Below are 21592 nucleotides of genomic sequence, written 5' to 3' on the forward strand. Positions count from 1 at the left end.
TTCACTGTCTGTTAGGATCAAAAACAGACGTATTGCGATGGCGTTCTATTGCTGCAAAATCAAAGATCAGGTACAATGACATGTTATTTGGAACAATTGTATATATATATATATATACATATATATATATATATATATATATATATATATATATATATATATATATGCATTTAATATATATATTTTTTTTTTTTTTTTTTTTTTTTTAGTTTTTTTAAAATAGGCAATGCTAAATAAAACAAGCAAATTTCACTGTGGGATATTAATTCAATTATGAAATGGGTAATATAAGAATTATTATAGTACTATTAGATTATTGGTTATCTAGGTATAAAAGGGTGGAGCCTAAAGCAGGCAAAGAACAACATGGCTGCCTCAGAAGACAACGTGTGTGACTGGGGCAAATATAGGTAAGTGCAAAACTAGTAGATTGGACTCAACTGTAAACTGCAAAATGTGTTTGGAGTGAGTGTGCAATGCATTTGTATAGAAGGACTGGCTTTTAACTAAATGTTTGATGCATCTAGAAGGCTTGAGGCCTACTCGTTGCCCAACATGTGGTAGCATAAGCTAGCTAACATGAGGTCAAAGAAGAAGGTGGACTGGATTGTTTTAGTAATTATCAAAATTTAAATGATGCATGGTACTTGCAACATGTAGGGAAAGACACGTGGTTATTGGATTTGTTTGGCGGCTTGGGCTTGAGTGTTTGTGTGCAAGTAAAAAGGAGGGTAATTCAGGGACGCTGGAACACACTGTTGCACCCTCTTGGTGCTCTGACCTTAACTCATTGAAAACCCAGTTACTGAAAGGATGCTCACTTGATTGCCTGCACACAGCACTCTCATACAACGAATTTATATTTATTCTGTTCCTGTTTAACATGTACTTTATACAAAATCATCAATCACTCACTCATCTTATGATCATACACAAATACAGTATGGGGTTAGATAAACATCTTACATTAACTTGTATGCTAATCATAGTGAAAGGCTCCATTTATTTATTTATTTTTTTTTTTTTATTCCCTCTGTGCTGGCATCTGCAAAATCCCCCAAAAATATCATTTAAATAGGTGCAGCTGGGAAACTGGAGCACAAACACTATAACTACACGCCCTCAGCATCTCTTTTTTTTTTTTCGTTGTCCCAGCTAGTGCTGGTACTGCCAGGCTAAAGCCACAGGACTGTCAGCTGTGCTACTGTTTCTTTATCAATGTATATCTGACAAAATGGTCTAATGGTGCCTCAAAAAAAGGTTAAGAAACTATCTCAAATTATATTCTCTTCTGTGAGACCTAGTTTTACTTTCCCTTCAATTCAAAACAGCTTAAATTCCAAATTTTACTTTGACTTTTATCCATCTGGGGACAATTGTGCAGAACCACTAACACAGATGACACATAAAACAAATAAATTGGGAGAAAACCACAGTTAAGTGACAGGAAAAAGTATGTAAACCTTTTGGAATTTCATGGTTTTCTGCATTAATTTGTCATAAAACATGATCTGATCTTCATCAAACTCAAGAATATTAACAAATATCATATGTCTAAAATAATAAGACAAAAAAAAGTGATTAGGATGATGTTTTCATGATGATATGCAGTGTCCTTTTAATGCATATAGTTCATTATAGTTTCATTAGTCCACAAAACGTTTTGCCAATACTGCTGTGGAGTGTCAATGTGCTCTTTGGCAAACTTCAGCCATGCAGCAACGTTAATTTTAGTAAGTAGCAGCTTCCTTTGTGGTGTCCTGCCATAGACATCCTGCTTGTTCAATGTTTTACATACTATAGATTTATGAACACAAATGTTGGCCACTTTCAATGATGCCTTTTAAATCATTGGCTGTCACTCGGAGTTGCTTCTTTACCTCATTGATGAATGTTTGTTGTGCTCTTGGGGTCATTTTGACTGGCCGCCCACTTCTTGGTAGAGTAGCCACAGTCCCAAAGTGTCTCCATTGGAAATTGTTTGTCTAACTGTAGACTGGTGAATTTCTAAAGCCTTTGACATCTCTTTGTAATCCTTTCCAGCTTTATGCAAATCTTTAATTCTTGATCGTAGCTCCTCTGAAAGTTTTTTTTTTTTTTTTTTTTTGGCCAAGGCATGGCTCACATAAGCACATTCTTCTGGTGTGGAGCAAACTCAAAAAGTTTGAGTGTTTTCTTTTTTTGTCAGTCAAAGTAGATCTAGTCTACACCCTCAAAATAATTTTCTTCCATGTATGCTTATACCTGATGCCAATTAGCTTTTTGGAGTCATTATTCAAAGGGTTCACATACATACATCCACTAGCACTGAGGTTTTTCATGGTTGTTCTCAATAAAAAAATGAAAGGTGTTATCATTTTAGGCACATCCATATTTTTTTAATACTGTTATGTGAAGATCAGATCACATTTTATGACAAATTAATGCAGAAAACTACAACATTTCAAAAGGGTTCACATACTTTTTCTTGCCACTGTATATTTATACTAGTGTAAAGTGTGAAGCTTTTGGAAACATCATTGATGATATTTTAACATAAATGGAAAGTGAATTTGTTGTTGACTGTGTAGCCTCTCATCTGTAATAACACTAATAATCCTTGAGGAAGGCACCTGCAAGCCCGTAGATTGTTTTGCTGAAGTACATTAATTTCAATCCACTTTATCCAATTACCCTGTATTGACACGCCAAGGATAACAAACAGTAGACCAAGGTGAAGTAATCACAGTGGGAGTTATCTATATTGAAGTGTAGATATAGGCATCATTTTGTATGTGTATTTATATTGGTGGTACACTCCACATAGGCTTTGCCATTAACAAGTTCTGTCAACCCTGTCCCCTAAAAATTACTGCAACTGGAGTCTAGTTTTTATAGCTAACACGATGTCATGTTGTAGTTAAACATTTTTTTGAATGAATGAAGTGCTACATTTAATAACAGAAAGTGAGTCAGGTTGGGGTGAATGGTGGGCATATACCATGAAAGGCTGACTAGCTGTAGATCTAATTTGGAGACCAAAGTCCCACATATTTGCATATTTGTGATTAGTCATTTATGTTGTTTGTGAACATATGATGTGTTTGTGATTGCACTTTAGCTGTATAGAAATATAATTTGTAGGAGACTGGGTTCTGTAGGCTTATTCTGCAATGCAATTTCAATGTGTATTAGAAATGCTTAGTGCTCATTTATGGCCATTTTGCTGTTATTATTCATTAGTGTTGCTCAGTTAGTTTTCAGAAAAGATCCCAATCCAACTGTTATAGTATATTTTTGCAGTATACTGTAATTTTCCAGTTCTAACCTTGAGATTAACCAGGTTCTTCTCTTGTCTTTCTGCTCAGTGAAAACATTCACTTTGATGGGTCTTTGTCACTGCTCAGCAAGTCTGGCCTTTTTATTAGCAAAGTGCAATGAGTTTATTCCACATACGTCGACGGCTGACTACCGCAGATCTACTATATCCACAGCCCTATTCCTTTACAGTCCATGTCCTAGATTTTTAACATGCCCATATGTGCAGGTGGATAAGGATGAATAGCTGACGTGTTCAAACCACACTTTTCTCTCAGCATCTTATCTTTCTTGTTGCTCACTCCTTCACTCTTGGTCAGTTAGGAAAATGTTATGTTCAGATTTTCTCATAATTATTGTTACTGCTCTTCCAATGCATGCCTTGTTAGCTAGGTAGTCTCTGTGATGTAGCTCAGCGGCTTTATCTTTTGTCCCTTTTTAAGCATCAGTTCTGGAGCCATCCCGTTTGCCTTTTTTTTTTTTTTTTTCAGTTGTATTAACAGAAAGAGTTACACATCTTACTGGTATGCATTTGCAGAGGAGGAAATTCCAGATCAAATGAAGACGACCAATCCTCAGTTAGGCTTTGACTGAGTACAGTAGTTCTGCAGATAAGCAACCAAAAGCCTAACAACCAAAATGATGTTGGACCTTACACACCATAATGAGCTTAGTTACACTTTTAATCTGTTAATGGTGTAAGTCTCATGGGAATATAAATTAGAACTGCAATGTTTATTCCCCAGTGAACCAAACTTAAATTGATAGTGTACAGTAGAAGTCTAGCTGTGATAATGGATGTGAAGCAAGTATAAATGTGTCCATTTAATGATACAGATATAGTGTGCTCATCGCCAAGGTCTCCTGATTGTTTACATGGTGTCTTTGAGATGTTACATAAGTTACCTGAAAGAAAAAGGAATGACTTGACCAAACACATCATTGACATTGCTGGTGTGTGGTGCATACGCCAGACAACTGCTCAAGTCGGAGCACAGCATGGGAAATAATGTGCTCAACACAACACACCTCCAGAACTACAGCTTCGCCTGAGCCCAGCTACTGCCAAGTACTTTGTATCTGTATGTGTGAACGCACCGTAAGGGGGCTGTCAGAGCTACTGGGGGATGCGGGTAAACAGAAAATCACAACATAGCGACTTCAGAACAACATGGGTGAATTCTGTAGTTATTCATAAAACACAGGTTAACACACTGTTGTGATTGTGCTATACACCCTGGCAACAGACTGGCTATGTTGCAAACTTTTTTTGCTATAAAAAAATGGCAGACCATACCGTGGCTTGGCATTAATTTAACCTTGTAACTTGGGTTCTCATTGGAAGCACATCAGAAGAGCTGTGGCAGGGGTGCAGTTACACCTCCAATAGATTCTACCACATATAAAACCTGTTAGAAGGTGTAGCCTGCATGAGAGAGGGGGGGGGGGGGAGAAACTGTCCATGGTAACTCTGGTTCAATGAGCACATATGCACTTCCTTTGTCTAGCCAATACAACAAATTAGAGACCCGTACAACACTATTACAATTCTCTAAATCACCTGGAAAAATTTATAACTTGTCCACTGTCCTTCAGAATATGTCAGCACATTTGAAAACGGGTACATATAGGACTTAAATTCAATGTGTTTGGAATTTATATAATTTATTCATTTATATAAAATAATACAAAAAAATAGCCCCTGTTGTCAAACTCCCTTTTGTTTTGTTGAACTGCCCTAACCTTCTTCCTCTGCAGACCTTAGTCAGAATATTTCCTCCATTGTTCATCAATCAACCTGTTTTTTCACACTGCTTGAATATTTGCACTAGAACCAAAACATGAAGTAATTATGCTGATTTTGGGCATTTGCTAAAAAGTCTGATTTGGTGTTTTCCTCGGGAGAATGGTCTTTCCAATACATTGTCACTGAAGATTGATGGATACAGTGGTACATTTTAATGGCGTAATAGTCTTGAATGATGGTAGCTCATTCCAAATAGCTGACAAGTATATCTTCAAATAGTTTTGGCTACTGCAGAGTGGAGTGTCTGCCTGCAGCTCTTTGGAGAGGTCCACCTGTGGTCATACAGCTTCACTTGATGTTCAATATATAGATGTGAACTGAGTGGAAAAATTGAGTAAAATTGTAGTTGGATAAATCTTTAAGCATGACTCCTGGGTGGCCACATCATTTGCAGGCAGTGGAGAAGAATGACTTTTATGCTTGGTTGATTAGGCCGCAGCCTGCTGGCCTTAGTGTCTTGTCATATTCTGAGTGCTGAATATCTTGTTTATAAATAAAGATGTTTGTGTGTATCATTTCCACTGACATTGCCACTGACATCAAAGTCATTCCTATTGGCAACTGAAAAGAAAGTGTTTTTCATTGGGACAGAATGTACACCAGCATGGCAATGCATCCCTGAACACTGTTTACCAAGCCTCTTTAGCTGACCTCTGGAAAAATCCTTGGTGTGTCCTAACTAACACTGCTAATTCTCCGTCTGCTTTTTCCCTTTATCTAATTAATGGAACTATTTTAATTATGTAATTGTCATTTTCCACTTTCCACAGGGGGTAGGAAGTGCAGCAACAGAGGATAATGTAATCTGATAATAGGTCTGCGAGCCTGGTTGAGAACATTACGTATAAATTTAATATTGTAAGATTCAAGCTCGGACAATTGGATTTTGATTGGCATAATTGACAATTACCATTCGCGGGCATGTAACACAGCCCATTGTTTAGTATATATAATTCATTTGTTGTCAGAACAAACAAGACACTGTGAAACAGAGCAGTGACAAACATCAAATTTGTCCTCAATTATAAGGTGTCTATGTGCTGAATGTGTTTGTTGTCATTAGCATTATGATGAAAGGTCTATAAAAGTTGGAGTATGAATATGTAATATTGTTCTGAAGTGTGTCATTGCTGTCACATTGTTTAGTGATTTTAATCCTTTTTTTTTTTTTTTTCCAAGAATTGGAAAATGCAATTTTTATTGTAAGGAAATACATTCGATATTTCACTGTAAGTTATTTTCTCTATAAATGTTAGCCTTTTCATCATGTATTCTTTAACTCTATTGCTCTGATATATTTGCCACAAAAATTCACAAATCCAAAAGGTCTGAAGTCTGAACTGGTATAAGTTTTTTCAAAATCTTAAAAAAACAAACAAACTGGTAATTGCAGAGTGATATAATTGCTACTGTACCAGTTGCACAGTCTTTAAGTGATGTAGGGCAACATTTAAAGTTTGTTAACAAAATGTAGAAAAAGAAAATGCTAATGTTCAGTTTCCATTTGATAACCATTATAGGTCAATTTCTAAAGCAGAATGAAAAGAAGAATGAGATGACATTCAAGTCTGTTCTGCCCTCTGAATGTGAGAGCTTGGTTGAATAGGGAAAATGCGGATGCCAGAAAGTTCCTCAGCTTTGCCTGTCTCGCTGCCATCAAACCATTTATCTTCCTTTTTTTTGTTGTTCGGTGCTCATTAGTCTTGATTTAATTTTCCTTCTCTATGCCCACTCGCAAAAGGCATCCAATTAGGTGTCAGCCACAGTTCCTCTTGCTTCCAACTCTCTAAGCTAAAGTAGACTGTTGATAAGAAAGGAGGTGGCAGACTGAAAAACACAGGCTAACGGATCATTTTAAAGCTAGTGATTCTGAGTGGTGAGAGGAAAAATAGTGTCGTCTTTAGCTGAGTTGAAAATGTGTTGTGGTAACTAGGACACCTTTTGTGTTCTTATATATTGATGGGGTCATCTTTGTATGTAATAGGACATCTTCTGTTCACCCTTCTCTCATGTTCTGTCACACCACACTTGGTCCACTATGGTGTCAGTAGATGTATGATGTCAGATTTGATATTTTTTGCATCACATCTTTTCTTCACACTAAAGACATTTTTACCTATGGCATAAGATATTAAAATAATTGATCTCTCTTGACAGGATGTATCAGTAAAACTCTGCCTCCACCGCACCGCTTCGTCAGGCATGACTGAAAATAAATTTGGAAAAATCACAGCTGAGTGCAGAAAGCACTGAGTGGGAAGTTATTTTGAAATACACTGCATCAGTTGAAACCCTGGAATCAAAGTAAGTTAGAAACCTGTTTAATATGTAATATGCCACCACAATGTGTAAACCTACTATGCTGTGCATAGCTGTATAACTGTGCCTATATCTGACTATTTAACTCAGTTGTACAAAATTCGCAATGCAAACACACAAACTGTCAAAATGTCACAATTTTACACAAAAGGCTGTGATTGGTTACTGAACAAAAATCACATGCTTACTTCTCAGGATATGCCTTTATTGTCGGTGCTCAAACATGTGGGAACATGCGGACAACTGAATCGGTTTCAACATGTTTGCAAACACATCTCATCAATTTTACCAACACCGTCCAGATGAGAAGAAATGGCACATAATTAGTAATCACTTCAACACTCCACAATTCCACTCTAAAAACTGTTTGATACACTCGTAGCAACATAAATGAGTTCATACGTCATACAATGACAGACATACTTTTTTCATAATTGTTTTGTTTGTGTAAGCATTACACTGTATGCTGACTCCATGTTTCTTAATGGAATTAAATAATTATTTCAATATTGAAAATATTTTTTTCATTACTTATATTACTTGTATTATAATTAGATTATATTTAGCTAAAAATATAAATATAATCTAAATTGATTAGTTCTAATATGAAACTTTTTGTAGAGAAACTAGTTATACAGGTCGCTCCGCCCAGCACTCCAGGCATTAGTCATACGAAATTATAATAAACAACGATGATGCAGAACTAGTCAAGCATAAATAATTGATTGGTTAGAAGGGGGAGCTTTGCTCAAAAAGCTTTTTAAGAGAATATCTCTACAATGCTGCCAGATTGTTCAGTGAGTTTGGCTCACAGCAGCCTTTGACAGCACCTATCAACAGTAATATTTACACACTGTAGTTTTAACTGTCAAATTGTGAAGAAAATCAACTTCCCAGAGTCCAAGGTGATGTCTGCATATGCCTTGGTTTGTTGCATCAAAAATACAAAAGCCAGAAGCAATCCTCTTATTTGAGAACCAGACAAGATTAGTTTTTTTTCTTTTCCAATGGTTTTGCAATAATGGCTGAAGTTATTTTTCTACAGATTTATCAAATGATTTAGTAGTTATTTCTGTCAGTCATTGTTTTGCCTTGTTGCCTTTGATTGTTGAATTTTGGAAAGTTAGACTCTTAAAAAAAACTTAAATTTATGGTTGCACAAGATCATGCAGTTAATTTATCTCTATGTGATCTTAATATAGCAGGATATTTATTATCAACCATGTGCTAATTTATGGCTTATTTGAGTTGCATTACATTACAATTACATCAAATACCGTAGCTGAACATGCTGAACTGAGCTGCAGGTCACCTACTACGTGAGAGTCGGTGTCCAACTCATCTACATGTGCAAGCTTCTGAAAAAGATGCTATCTGGAGAGGGAATGAAAGTCATTCTCACCTCTTACTAGTATTTTGAATAACGAGAGTAGGACCTCATCATTCATAATGACACTGATCATCTATAATGGTTTCAGATATGATAAAAATCCAAGCTCATGTAGAAATGCCCTCTTTTCCAATTCTGATTTCTATAGCCCTACTGGTTTTAACCTTGAACGGTGACAGATAATAGGTTTGTCATTGAAGAGCTTCCTCCTTCCCTCATAAAGAACCTTTAAAAGAGATATATGGCTGGCTTCCTGCTGATGAAGTCTTCAGTGTTTTGGGATTATATCTCAATTCATTCTCATTTACTTTCCTGCGGGTCTCTAATTTGAATGACTCTGACAGGATCATTAAAGCAGAGGTTATCAACTCTGCCTCTAGATGAGATATGTCCTTAAGCATTGAGAATTGGTCACCCTTTTCACTTTCACAGTCACCTGTTAGCTGTCTCCTTCACATATCGTGGGGCTCAGATAGCCTAGCTTGGTCTTCTTTACTATATCTGGCCAAATATAGTATAAATTTACAAACATCTGGTAAACTGTGATGGTGAATAATATTTAGAATAAAAGCTATGAGAGTCATTGAATGCAGCAAAACACTGCCAACTGTTACTATCACTAAATCGTAATGAACTGACAAAATTTTAAATTGACAAAACCTCCATCATAAACAGCCATATAGGCCATTAGTCCCTATCACCCTCATATCAGGAAATGCCAGTGACTGTGCCAGAACTTCGTAATCATGAAAGCTACCAAAAATACTTGGTAACAATAAATAAATAAATAATAAAATATATTTAGTACTTTCCTATGTTACAGGTCCATTTGTTGTCATGGTTACAATAATAAATGTTATTTGAACATTATCAAACACTCATGAAAAGAGCAACACAACATTTCACACTGTAATCAACCACCATGCTCCTATAGGAAAGGCTCTATATAGTACATCATCCAACTTTCTCCTTTGCCCAGGTTAGAATCTCAAGAGGTTGGCTAACTATAATATGTTGGTCATAACCTGCTAGAATAAACAAAATATGTCCTTTTTTTTTTTTTTTTTAAGAGGCATTCTGTAAAGTCAGTTGAGAACAGACAAGGAGCCCAGGGAGACAAGTCATTTTTAACAGGTCAATATTCACTTCTGATCATAGTGTGTGTGTGTGTGTGTGTGTGTGTGTGTGTGTGTGTGTGGTATTTGAGTGATATAGACATAGCGGGCTAGATATGGAACAGGACAGAGACAAAAATAAAACTTTATTTTGTTCGTTAATTTTTTTGGGGGGGACTTTGTAACTGTGCATGATATGAAGGGCAAAATTCATATAACAGAGCTAACGAACTGTAAATTGCAGGCTGTGTGGGCTGAAAAATTGGCTAGGCCAAGCTAAGAATTCCCATGGTAAGCTACAGTACATTGTTCGGGCAAAGGCAAAAGCAGGGGAATATAGCCAAAACGGAATATAAAATTTGCCAAAAAACTTTGACTTCAGGAGATGTTGTTGGACCACAAAGGTTGGGCATTCTGGCTATTGTGTTATAATGTAATTACAGACTTGTTGAATGACTGATGTGTACATTTTAAAATGCATCAATCTTGCTTATCTAAAATAGTTTTTCTATATAGACAAGCAGTGTTTGTGAACCCTTGAAGTGTGTCTAAAGGATAAAAACTAACCAAATCAAACCAGCCACCATTTTACAACTGCCTTTGGGTTTTTTTCTTTATTTCTTCATGTACAACTTTGAGTTCAACTCAATTCAATTTTATTTATATAGCCCCAAATCACAACAGAAGTCATCTCAAGGCACTTTACAGTGTTTAAGGTTGAAGATCTTACAAAATACAACTGTATTGAGAATTATATAGAAAACCCAGCAACCCCATTTGAGCAAGCATTAGGTGACAGTGGAGAAGAAAAACTCCCTTTAGAGGAAGAAACCTCCAGTAAAACCAGGCTCAGGGTGGGCGGCCATCTGCCTCGACTGGTTGGGCTGAGTAGAAAGAAGAGAGCAAAGAACAACAAGAAACAAAAAACAAGAACAAGGAGCAGCAATAACACTGTACTGGTTGGTAGGGCTAGTAACTGCCCTCTAGAGATATGCAGCTCTGGGGCTGAGGGTACCTGCAGAGAAATACAGAGGGAGGAGAAAGCACAACTATAGGTGAGAGAAAAGACAGAGTTAGTGACATGCAATGGTAACATTTGAATGGATAGAAGGTTGAAAGCATCATTAAAATTGTCCACAGGTGTAATTGACATGCTATATTAAACGGTTACAGTTAAAAATAGTTTTACACACACTGGCACTGGTATATAGATGTAAATGATCATTTGTGGCTGTACAGATTAAAATCAGGTATAGAACAAAGAAAAAATCAAGATGTGTACTGAATTTTTATCTATTGTGCACCATCGTGTTATCAATGTGTTATTCTGGTATGTGGTTAAAACATTCATGTAATATTTCAATGACAAATGCAAATTAACTTTACTCAGCTCTGGCAGATCCTTGCCCTTTTTTCCCTCACTTTGCTATATTGATTGACAGTCATATATTAGTGCCTTTTCATTTGTTTCTTCGGCTCAAAATGAAATGCTCTCTGTTGAATTTCATCCCCGCTAACCACATGAGAGCCACTTGAATTAAAAACTGAGGTTGGCCCACAGTTTTCTCCAGGTAGGAGATCTTGATGCTGCTCCTTGGGTCAATTTCAATCACCACTGTGCAGTGTTTGAGCCTTGCAATAGATTTTGTTTTTGTGTTTTTCTCTCTACATTACCCTCTTTCACATCTTGAAATGTGACTTTATGGAAACTCGGCCTAGATAACTTTCTTCCCCAAACCCATTACAATGCTCATACATCATGCTCACAACGAATCTGTAATTAATGAGTATGGTGATTAATCTACTTTTAATTACTCAATCATCCTTGTCTGAAGAGGTGATTGGGCTCAACAATTTCTACCCTTAACATGATTGATATTTGAATTTTCAAATTTAGAGATGAAATTGGATCATTGAAAAAATGTAGAGAAATGCAGCATATTTCAAAACTAATATTTACACACAGTTATCTCTCTAATGAGTCTTTCACAACAATTTCTCATTTCAATATGTTTATGGAGTTAAAGGCATCATTTGTTTCAATATATATAATGTCATGCAAATAAATTTGTTTATTAGAATCTCAAATAGTGATTAAGCATTACTAAAGGTTTGTAATTTATTTGTTTCATTTGTTTGAGTTTTTAAATAATGATGCATTTCTGTTTATTGCAATCTGTTGCCATTTTATTGTGATACACTCAGTCACTCTTTCTCAAGTTTCTTTTAAAACTGTCCACATTAGATACTGTCAGAATAAATCAAACACGAGGCAATAACTCAGAAGTTGACTTTCCATACATAGAATGTGCAGTTAACATCACACAGTGCTGCATTTCTTTTTATGTGACCCATCTACTGATGACTGCACTGCCTTTTATTCACCAAATCATCCTGGTGTGTTCAGTTTTCATTTTCTGTCCCTTTCCTTTTCCTTGTCTTTTAAATTTTAAAGATTGAATCAACTTTTTAGCCAAACCAGAACAGTAATAAAGGCTTAAACATAAAGTTAAAACTGTATTATAAACCATATGGAATCATCTTAGTTACGTTCACACTACCAACCATTACAGTATAACCCATTTACAGTACATTTGCACTTCTGGCTTTAGAAATGACATCTCCTTCTTTAGCCAGCATCATTTTGCTGTAACAGCAGGTTCCTTTGATACTGTTGGTGGTGCAGTGTTAATTAAAATCAAAATGTGCTTAATACCAATATAGGCAACTTTCAAAATAGAGGATATTAAACACATTTAAGGTCCTCGTTTCAATGACAATGGGAGGCTGTTGCAGTGCTTACAAAATTTCTTATATAACCAGTGTAAAAATGTTTGGATGAACATCTTGTGAGGTGGCCCATAAATGGTGCTTAGGCAACTAGAACTTGTTGGTTATTTTTAGATAATCCTCATAGTAATGTTGATTAAAAAGCCAACACTGAATGTTATTAGGAGACAAAGGGAGCTGTCGGTCTGTACATCCAAATGTCTGTCCCAACCAGTGGCAATGTTGAACCCTTTTTAGGGTCACCTTCATTCATCTTAGCACCCCTAACGGCACTAATAATTGTTACAATTAATTAGTACAAGATAAGGTTAGATTTTGGGTAGATCCATGTTGGTAGGGGGATAAACAGTTATAGGTTCAAATTGTTTTATTATTGGTTTAATAGCCAGTATTGTTTTACACACTCCAGTACAGTAGGTGGGGGCAGGCATGCACCTCTAACACCTTTTGATGTTTAAAATCTGTCACGCCAGTAAAAGAAAAAGAAGAGAAGAAATTTCAAGGTGCAGATTAAAATCACAGGTAGGCATAGTTATGATTTCTCAGTTTTTAAGTTGAAACTGTCAGAAAGGTGATAATTCTGCTGCATGCTTATAGTTGAGGTCAGAGTGGGTAGTGGAGTCGTGCTGGAGAGCATTACAGTATATAACTGTTCTACTATTTTGGCCACCTCATTCACTCAAAATTGGGTGGCCAAAACATTAGAGAAACCTCTTAGCACAATGCACTCCAGTTCAACACCACCACCCACTATGACCTCAGTAACAAACACAAAGTAGAATTATTAGTAGTAGTACTGCAATTACATGAGGCTGTTTATTAAGTAAAGGAATGTTATGGTTATTTTATACAAATGACTAACGCCGTTGCTTGTCTCTAGATGAAGGTTGGTAGACATTACTATATATTTTGTTGTTTTTTTTATATATATATATATATATACATTTTTGCTCTAAAACACATAGATCAATGTTGGAGAAGGGGCTTATCCTCTAAAACAGTTTTTATAGAAATTTTGATAAAATGTTTTTGCAATGTGCTATTGCAATCCCTTGAAACTGTTAAAAATCTAAGCTGAATACTGCTTTAATCTTTTTCATGGGAACTACAGAGATTGGTGTCATAGCTACAAGCCTTTAGGTACATCCATCAGGTATTTGCCACTCTGGAATTTCTGATAATGGACTGCAGAGTGTCCTTTCAGTAGACTTTATATGTTTACATGCTGCTGCCAGCAACGGGCTTGTGGATAGCTAGTGTAGAAAAATAGTGTGAGATCTTCTAAAATACATGTTTTTGTGTTTAAAGTAATTGTTTCAACAGTGAAATGCACACCACAGGGCAGCAATTTACACTTGCAGGCACTTGTAATAGATTATAGTTATTTTATACTGTAGCCCATGCCCTAATTATATGATTATTAATGTCAACATAAAGGCAACTCGTTTTTATATATTAAATTAATAGAGTTTAATTTTCAAAGTTTAAAAGGAGTACAAAATCACATTTTAGATTCTCTCAGATGTCTTTCCAAGCTGTTAGTATCTCTCCTAATTAGATAGGTGTTTGTGTGCTGGAGGTATTGCCAATTACCATAGTGACAAAGCACAAACATTAATGGGAGATCAACTGCAACCAGGCAGCACTGTCTGGAGCTGAAAGCCCAAATAAAAACTCTTGCAGACAGGTCGTAAAGCTAAAGGTGAAATCCAATTAATTACTCTATTGCTGTGCAGATAACGGTACTGAACAAGAATTATAATACATTTGTGCATCTTAATGAATGTGACTGTAATTAACCTGTAATGTTTCTCCCCAAATCTGCCCCTAATTAAAGGAAAAGATAAACTGTCTGTCAAATCAGCTCTACTCAATCAACTTATGCCCAGGAAGCTGTGTCTCACTGATAGTGGCACAGAGACTGTGGTTTAACTTCGGTAATTAAGATATCATCTTGAAAGCATAGCCCTGGGTTAGATTTTCATATACAAACATTAAGCTGCAGCAGTGGGAAAAAGTGCATACTGTGTAGGTGGGTAAAGTGCTTGTTAGGGTACTATCTACAAGATCTGGAGGGAATCAAATGCAAAGTGTGACAGATTTCAATTTATCAAATGGTCTGTGATTAGGTAACCAATCTTATTTATGAAACAAATTCTTTACACAAGTGAGATAGGTAGAGTAGTAAACATTATTATTATTATAATTATTATTATTACTATTATTATTATTATTATTATTATTACAACTTCAGTGGATAAAAAAATAAAATAAAACTGTTTTTTTTCTTTTAGATTATTACCAATAATGGCATTGAGGTGACAATTATTGAATCAAAAACATATTTTGCTTAATCAACAAACAAGCAAAATGATAGAAATTACTGAGGAAAAAGACTGTGTGACGAAGAGAGAAAGAGACTTATAGTGTCTCATTTTCTCCAGTTTTTGCTTGTGAATGGATCCATGTGGGTCATTGGTCTTGTTTCCTTCTGGCTCGCCTGTCGAGTTGGATATTTGTAAACTGGCCTTGCCTGCGGCAGCCTTTAAAGGATATCAGTTTGTTGGAGAGTGAGGCCAGGCGGGGGTGCAGGCCCAGCTGAGCGAGCAGTTGTGTGGGGGATGAGATGGAGGAGAGTGTGGTGGGGTTATTACATACCTCAGATTGAGCACAGTCCCTCAGGTTGAAATTCCAGCATTATGCGTGCCTCTTGACTCATGTGGACCTCTAACCCTGTGGATGGGGACACAAGATGTGGATGTGGATGTGTGCACGTGCTGCACTGTGTGTTTCTGTGTATGGCTCATGATAAGGGGGAACCCTTAGTCACAGCAACCGTTTTAGTAAATCTGAATAAAGGACACTGCAAAACTGTGTGGCATTCTTACTCTTCTCTATCATAAGACAGTGAAGAAGTGAAAAATTGAGTATTCAGATAACAGAAAGCTGTGTAATTATACACAGCAGCATAGGAGGACTACACAAGTGACAAATTATCACAGGTGCTGGAAGCTTTGGATGCATAATATTTAATTTTGGCCTTTTGTAACATTTAATTATATTTAACAGGCTGAAAACAATACTGTGGAAATTTACTTCTAGCAAGAGATTTTTTCTTTTCTATTATTTCTGCTTATTTTATATATTAGTATTTTCAACAATCCCCAGACACTAAAACCAACAACGAATTTCTGAGTGATGTCAGTCAGTCTGCAACCTGAATTAGCTATTTGTCTGAGACATAAACCTTTGTTGTTGTCCAAAAACCATCAAATACACATCAGCCACACGGCTGCACTGGGGGACACATTTCTTTATTCAAAAATGCTTACTTGAAAAATGTGTTTTGCAAAATTTTGCCCAAACTGCTCTGAATCACCATAATTCCATCAGGGATTTTGTGCAGGCTGAGGTGACTGGCTTATTTGAAACCTCTAAGGTCAATTCACAAAATTGTGACCAAGTGTTTCGGAATGAAGAAGGATATCACCCTGCTGAACAGTGTGCTTGACTGATATATTTTTCATCAGCACATGCAAACAAGCTAATCCCAGTTGTAGATTTGCCAGACATCACCTATGAGTAGAGGCACTTCAATATTGGTTTTAAAATACATTGTGAAGTGCCTTGAGATGACTTCTGTTGTGATTTGGCACTACATTTTGAACATTTGTGTAGAGATCGTTGAAAACATGATTGGTAACTGTAGCTTTAATCTCATAGAGATAACGTCAAGCTTTTAGATTTCTGATCAAATCAGAACAGTATGTGAGTTTCATTACCTGTCTAACCTTTGTTTCCTCCAGAACTCTGTTACACAGCTTTTCAACAACTTTAACTCTTCACAGGCAAGGAGAGTATAAACAATCTAAACATTAACACAGAAAATATTGTCAACCACTTCATATTTAGCCCCTTACTTGTTTCCAATGTAAACACAAATTAATATATCATTGTGAGACAGATACTGTACATATGTTGGTGAATTTGTCATTGAACCTTTGACCCTCCCAGCTTAAGTGCTGCTCTCTCTCAGCCTGCCTGCTCCTCTAATTAGAGTTGCCAGCCCTGACAGAAATCCTGACACAATCCGCCTGCTCACAAATGGCACTCGGCTGTTTGTCACCCCTATTTCAGAAATGTGTGAAAAACTGGAGAGGTGACACATTCTCACCATCTCAGTTCATCTCTTCCCCTTCCAAGCTCTCCTTTCTTCTAGCTACATGGATTAGTTATGAGGAAGAGTAAATATTTAGGTGAACTCGACTTCTTTTACAGTAATCCTTGTTGTGAAATTAAACAGAACCTCTGCTCTGAGGTAACAGTGACTTACTTTAATTATCCAGTTTGCAAAAGCACAATACGTTAAGCATATTTTTATTCTTAGGACAGCACTATGACTCTTTTCTGCTGAGTTGCATTCACAAACAATTGTCTTTCAAGACCCCTGCAGTTAAAAAAAGGCAATTTCTTTATTCTTTCATCTTTCATTATATGAAGAGGTTGCCCGAGGAAACAAGTGGCTATGAAGAAAGCGCTAAGGCCCTGTTGGAAGAATGAACCAAGGGGAATGATTCTCTGACTTTCCAATATGGGCATGATCGTGGATAAATTCAGCAATGGTTGGAACTATCTCAGCTCAACTGTCATGGCAACTGCACAAACCTCACAAGACATGTTCAAAAACATAAGAGAGACGAGAAAAAGCAAATGTGGACAAATCAAAAAGGTATTGATACCCACTGAATACACTGGTTATCTACAGTATTTCGAAATAAAGAGTTTACAGATGCAAACACACACACATTCAATAACTCATGAACTAGAACCTATTAAAATACATTAAAATGTATTTAACTGAATATGCCTCAGCCTCATACTGTAGAACACACTTCTACATGCTTGTGTTTAGGTAATTGGCATTTTTTTTTTAGATGTAACACATTACAGATAACTAAAGTTATACCAGTAGTAGTAATACTCTGCATCCTACACTGATGATCTCATACTGACCTCAGAAAAGACTCAAGGCAGGCAATAAGGACTATCTGAAATTATGTCAGGGTCAACATAAAACAGTGTGGTGAAGAGCTCCAATGAAAAACATAAAATATACCCACATAACCTCAATCACTGACAATAGCTGGATGGACACTGCAACATTTTTAAGCTTGTGTTTCTTCTTGTGCAACTAGCTGATCTATATTATGCAAAAGAAATACTTTCCTGCTCCCATTCTTCCATTTCGTCATTTCTTATCTTTTTACTTCAGAACCTTTTTGTTAGAGATGTGGCTAAGTTGACCTTTATCCTCTTCCCTGCTACAACCCCTAGAAGCAAATGGCTTTGCAGATGTGAAAGAGAGGCTTTCACTATTCGCTAGAGACTGCTGTGTCTCTTGGGAAGAATAGGCTTTTGCTAAGGGAGAACAATATCCTGTAGTTATCAAAGTGTTTAGGCAACTTGCTTCACTCTACACAGTGTAGAGTGAAATGCTTTTTTTTTTTTCCTTCATGTGGGCAAAATGCCAAGGCCTCTGGCTAAGCTGTTAATACCCAAGGTTCACATATCATTGTATCATTATAGTAGATGAAGTACATTTATTCTACAGCTATCAACAATTTTGGTTGAATTTCTCCCGTTATTTAATCATATTCAATATCTCCAAAAAAACTATCAAATCAGTCTCTAATAATTTGATTGTATGTTCAATTAATCATGTTTTGTAATGTTGGTGTGTTTCATAATGTTACATAAAAAACAAACTAGTGGACAATCTTGTGATTTGTTTAAATTATACATTTTATATTTATCAAGGCCGATCTGCCCAAAAAAGTTGTGAAGCAGGGATGAAATGAGTACAGTTTGCGTAGAGTCTTGAAGACCAGTGGTGTGATTGTGAAATAAAACTTGGTCTGCTGATAAAGTAGACCAAGTAAAAGGATTTAGCAAATAAAGGCTTTTATTTGCTAAATCTGGTAAACATTAAAATGTCTTAATTTGAAATGAACATAGATGTGTGAAAATTAGTCTTAGCAGTAAGGTAAGGGTAACACAGTCAATTTATAACAACATGGGTAAAGTGCACAGTAACTTGACCTTAACACCAATCAAAAATAGCTGCAAGACTGTATGTGTTTTGAGTTTTGTTCAACAACATTTTTTAAAGACATATTAGGATTTTTCACTTTTACTAGAGTGTTCATGTTACTCCACCTGTGTGACAAGCACCCTATCTCACACTCTGCAGCTTTGACTTCTTTCTGAAAGTGACATATCCATCTTACCATCAATGAGTGGCCAACAATCAACACAAAAGCATTAGCATATTTATAAGCTATTTCGCATTGACCATTACATTTGACGGTGGAACGATGTGATAAGTATATTGCTCATGCATGTTAGGTAGAATTCAGGGCAGATTGATATTTATAAGGAGAAGATTTTTTACTGAATAGCTTTATTCATCAAAATATTTCTGTGTATTTTGTACAAATGTTGAGTTTCTGGCCAGATTCAGGCCAACTCGTATATAGTAGGCAGAATTTAAACCAATACAGATTAGTTTTTGCTCCATGGATCTTTTATTTCACTATAAAGTAATGCAGTCAAATAATAAGTAATTCCAAATAGTTAATGGCTATTTGTTTATCACATGTACAGTAATACGATGCATTAAAAGTAAGTAGTGATAGTGATTGGACAACTAAACAGGCCAAGCTTACTGATGAAACTGCCTAACAAGCCAGTTAGACTGGCCATTGCAGCCTATGAGCAGATACAGTGAAGATGGACAGCAGAATCATGCTGCCAAGTATCTGTTCTTTTCTCAAGTGAGGATGGGGTTGAAAACGATTTGTGGGGGCACTATAGGTCACAGTGGTAATTTCTTAAAATACTGTAGCTGGAATGGTGGAGTTAATAGGGTTAACGACTGAACTTTTAGGGACTGCCACCCAAGCCTGTGATGCCAGCTTCAGAAGCTTATCTACAGCTGATACGATGTAAATATAAGGTATTGTATTTACTTTTTGCTTGATTGAGGGTAGGAATTTAAAGTAGCTTTAAAGTCCAGTATGCTAGGTCATTTTTATTTATTACATAATAATTATGTGATCTTGCAAGAGGCCGTGCAGGTTTATGATCGCATGGTCATTTAACATAGATTGATTTGGCATAATGCTCACCCACATTTTGGTACATTAAACTATGTGTGGATAACTGTCAAGTACACACAAATATTTTGTTGTATTAAGTTCACTACTGTGAGCACTTTACAGTTTCAGTTGAGAAGACATCATACATTTTATACACATGTTGTAATTAATCAACCATTAATCAATAATTTAGAACATTAACTTCTTAAACTCCCTCATGTGATTAACAATATTGCAATGATGCTTACACAACAATGTAAATAAATTTCAAGTTAGGAGACAAGTTTGCAAACTTTTGTTGAATGGTTTAGTTGCCTGTGTGTCTGGTAATAGGCATTTATGCAAGCTAATCTGAAGTGACTGTATTCTGAGAACTGTGTGGATGAACTTTACATCTTCTATGAGGAAAGGATTTCGTGTTTAGAAGGGAGAATTTAGTAAGGTGGTTTAAATATTTGTATGGAGTTCATATTTTTATTAAAACTATGTTGTGATGCACTAATAAAACAATCAACTCCTGTAAATTAGAGTATAAAACAGCTCTTGCTCAGTGGTTCAGTGATTGGAAGGTGTTCAAACTAGTGATTACAACCTGCTGGGACTGCATTAAGAAAACAAACCAGGCTGATGGTGGATGGGTGTAGGAGTTACAGCAATAGTTAAACAGCAGTAAAACGTGAGTCTGCCAGCGTTAATAGACCACGCAGTTGGTGATTGCAAGCCATAAAGTTAGCTGATGAGCTATAGGTGATGTAGAGAAGCACGGCCAACTGCTTAAGGCAGTTCCACAATCTTAAGATTATTTTTACATTACTATTTTGTATTTGGAAAAGAAAATGGGTTGTACTTTCCCACTAACAGAAGTATAAATGACTCAAAAGGTTTTATTTCCTTATTGATAATAAAATAATCAGTGTTTCTATAATTTTGATGAAAATCTACAACAAACGTTAATTCAACTATAAAAAATTTACTGTATAAATGAGGGCTAAGTTCACATTACAGTAAGGGGGTCACTTTTGTGAGCGAGAACAGAAAAACAGAGGGAAATGGACAGATGGGGACTTGTCTGTTTGTTGGACATTTATGAAGAAACATGCATTTAAGCCAAAACAGAAAAAAATTGCGTGATTGATATAATTGTGTGTTGCACAAATTACATTGTTGATGTTTTGAGCACATGGTTCATATCTCAGTTAAATTTGTGGATATCAGCTGTGTTATGTGCATGCTAGTAGTATTGTGCATACATCTGATGTAATATGTGCACTAGTACAGAGAGTTTTTGTTCTCATGAGGTTTGTGCTGACCTTTGTAACATTAGACAATGCCAACTTATCCCACAGTGGAATTTTGCCAGCAGAGGAAAAGGGCTACTCTGAATTAACGCATGCCAGCCTTCTCAACTGAGGTCATTTTTGAGTACAGAATATGGTGCCAATGTTCGTACCCCTGAGAAGGTTGACTTCAGAGCCTCTTTGAGTGAGAGGGCAATGCTAACTACAATACTGTATATTGTAGGTTTAATGGCTGTCATGTTGACACTGCCTGGTTCTTAAGCAGTACCTAAGCTCAGGTGTACGATGTTGGAAATTCTGTCATCCTCCATCTTAACCCAGCATGTGTGGGCCTCCTCAACCACAGACAGAGCATTTGCTGCTGAACTTTAATTAAATACAGCACAACATTATGCCTTAACATTTGGACAATACACGAT

The 21592-nt window shown here is 36.2% G+C and overlaps 1 long non-coding RNA gene across 1 annotated transcript; it reads left to right on the plus strand.

The window, feature by feature from the left end:
• The first annotated feature begins 377 nt into the window (after positions 1 to 377).
• Positions 378 to 7888, plus strand: LOC113155053. The gene is made up of 3 exons (XR_003298096.1): positions 378 to 410; positions 7262 to 7408; positions 7619 to 7888. It is a non-coding gene; the product is annotated as an uncharacterized LOC113155053 (long non-coding RNA).
• The last annotated feature ends 13704 nt before the right edge of the window (positions 7889 to 21592 follow it).

This window comes from Anabas testudineus, chromosome 5 (genome assembly GCF_900324465.2).
Source record: "Anabas testudineus chromosome 5, fAnaTes1.2, whole genome shotgun sequence".
In the NCBI taxonomy this organism is placed as follows: Eukaryota; Metazoa; Chordata; class Actinopteri; order Anabantiformes; family Anabantidae; genus Anabas; species Anabas testudineus.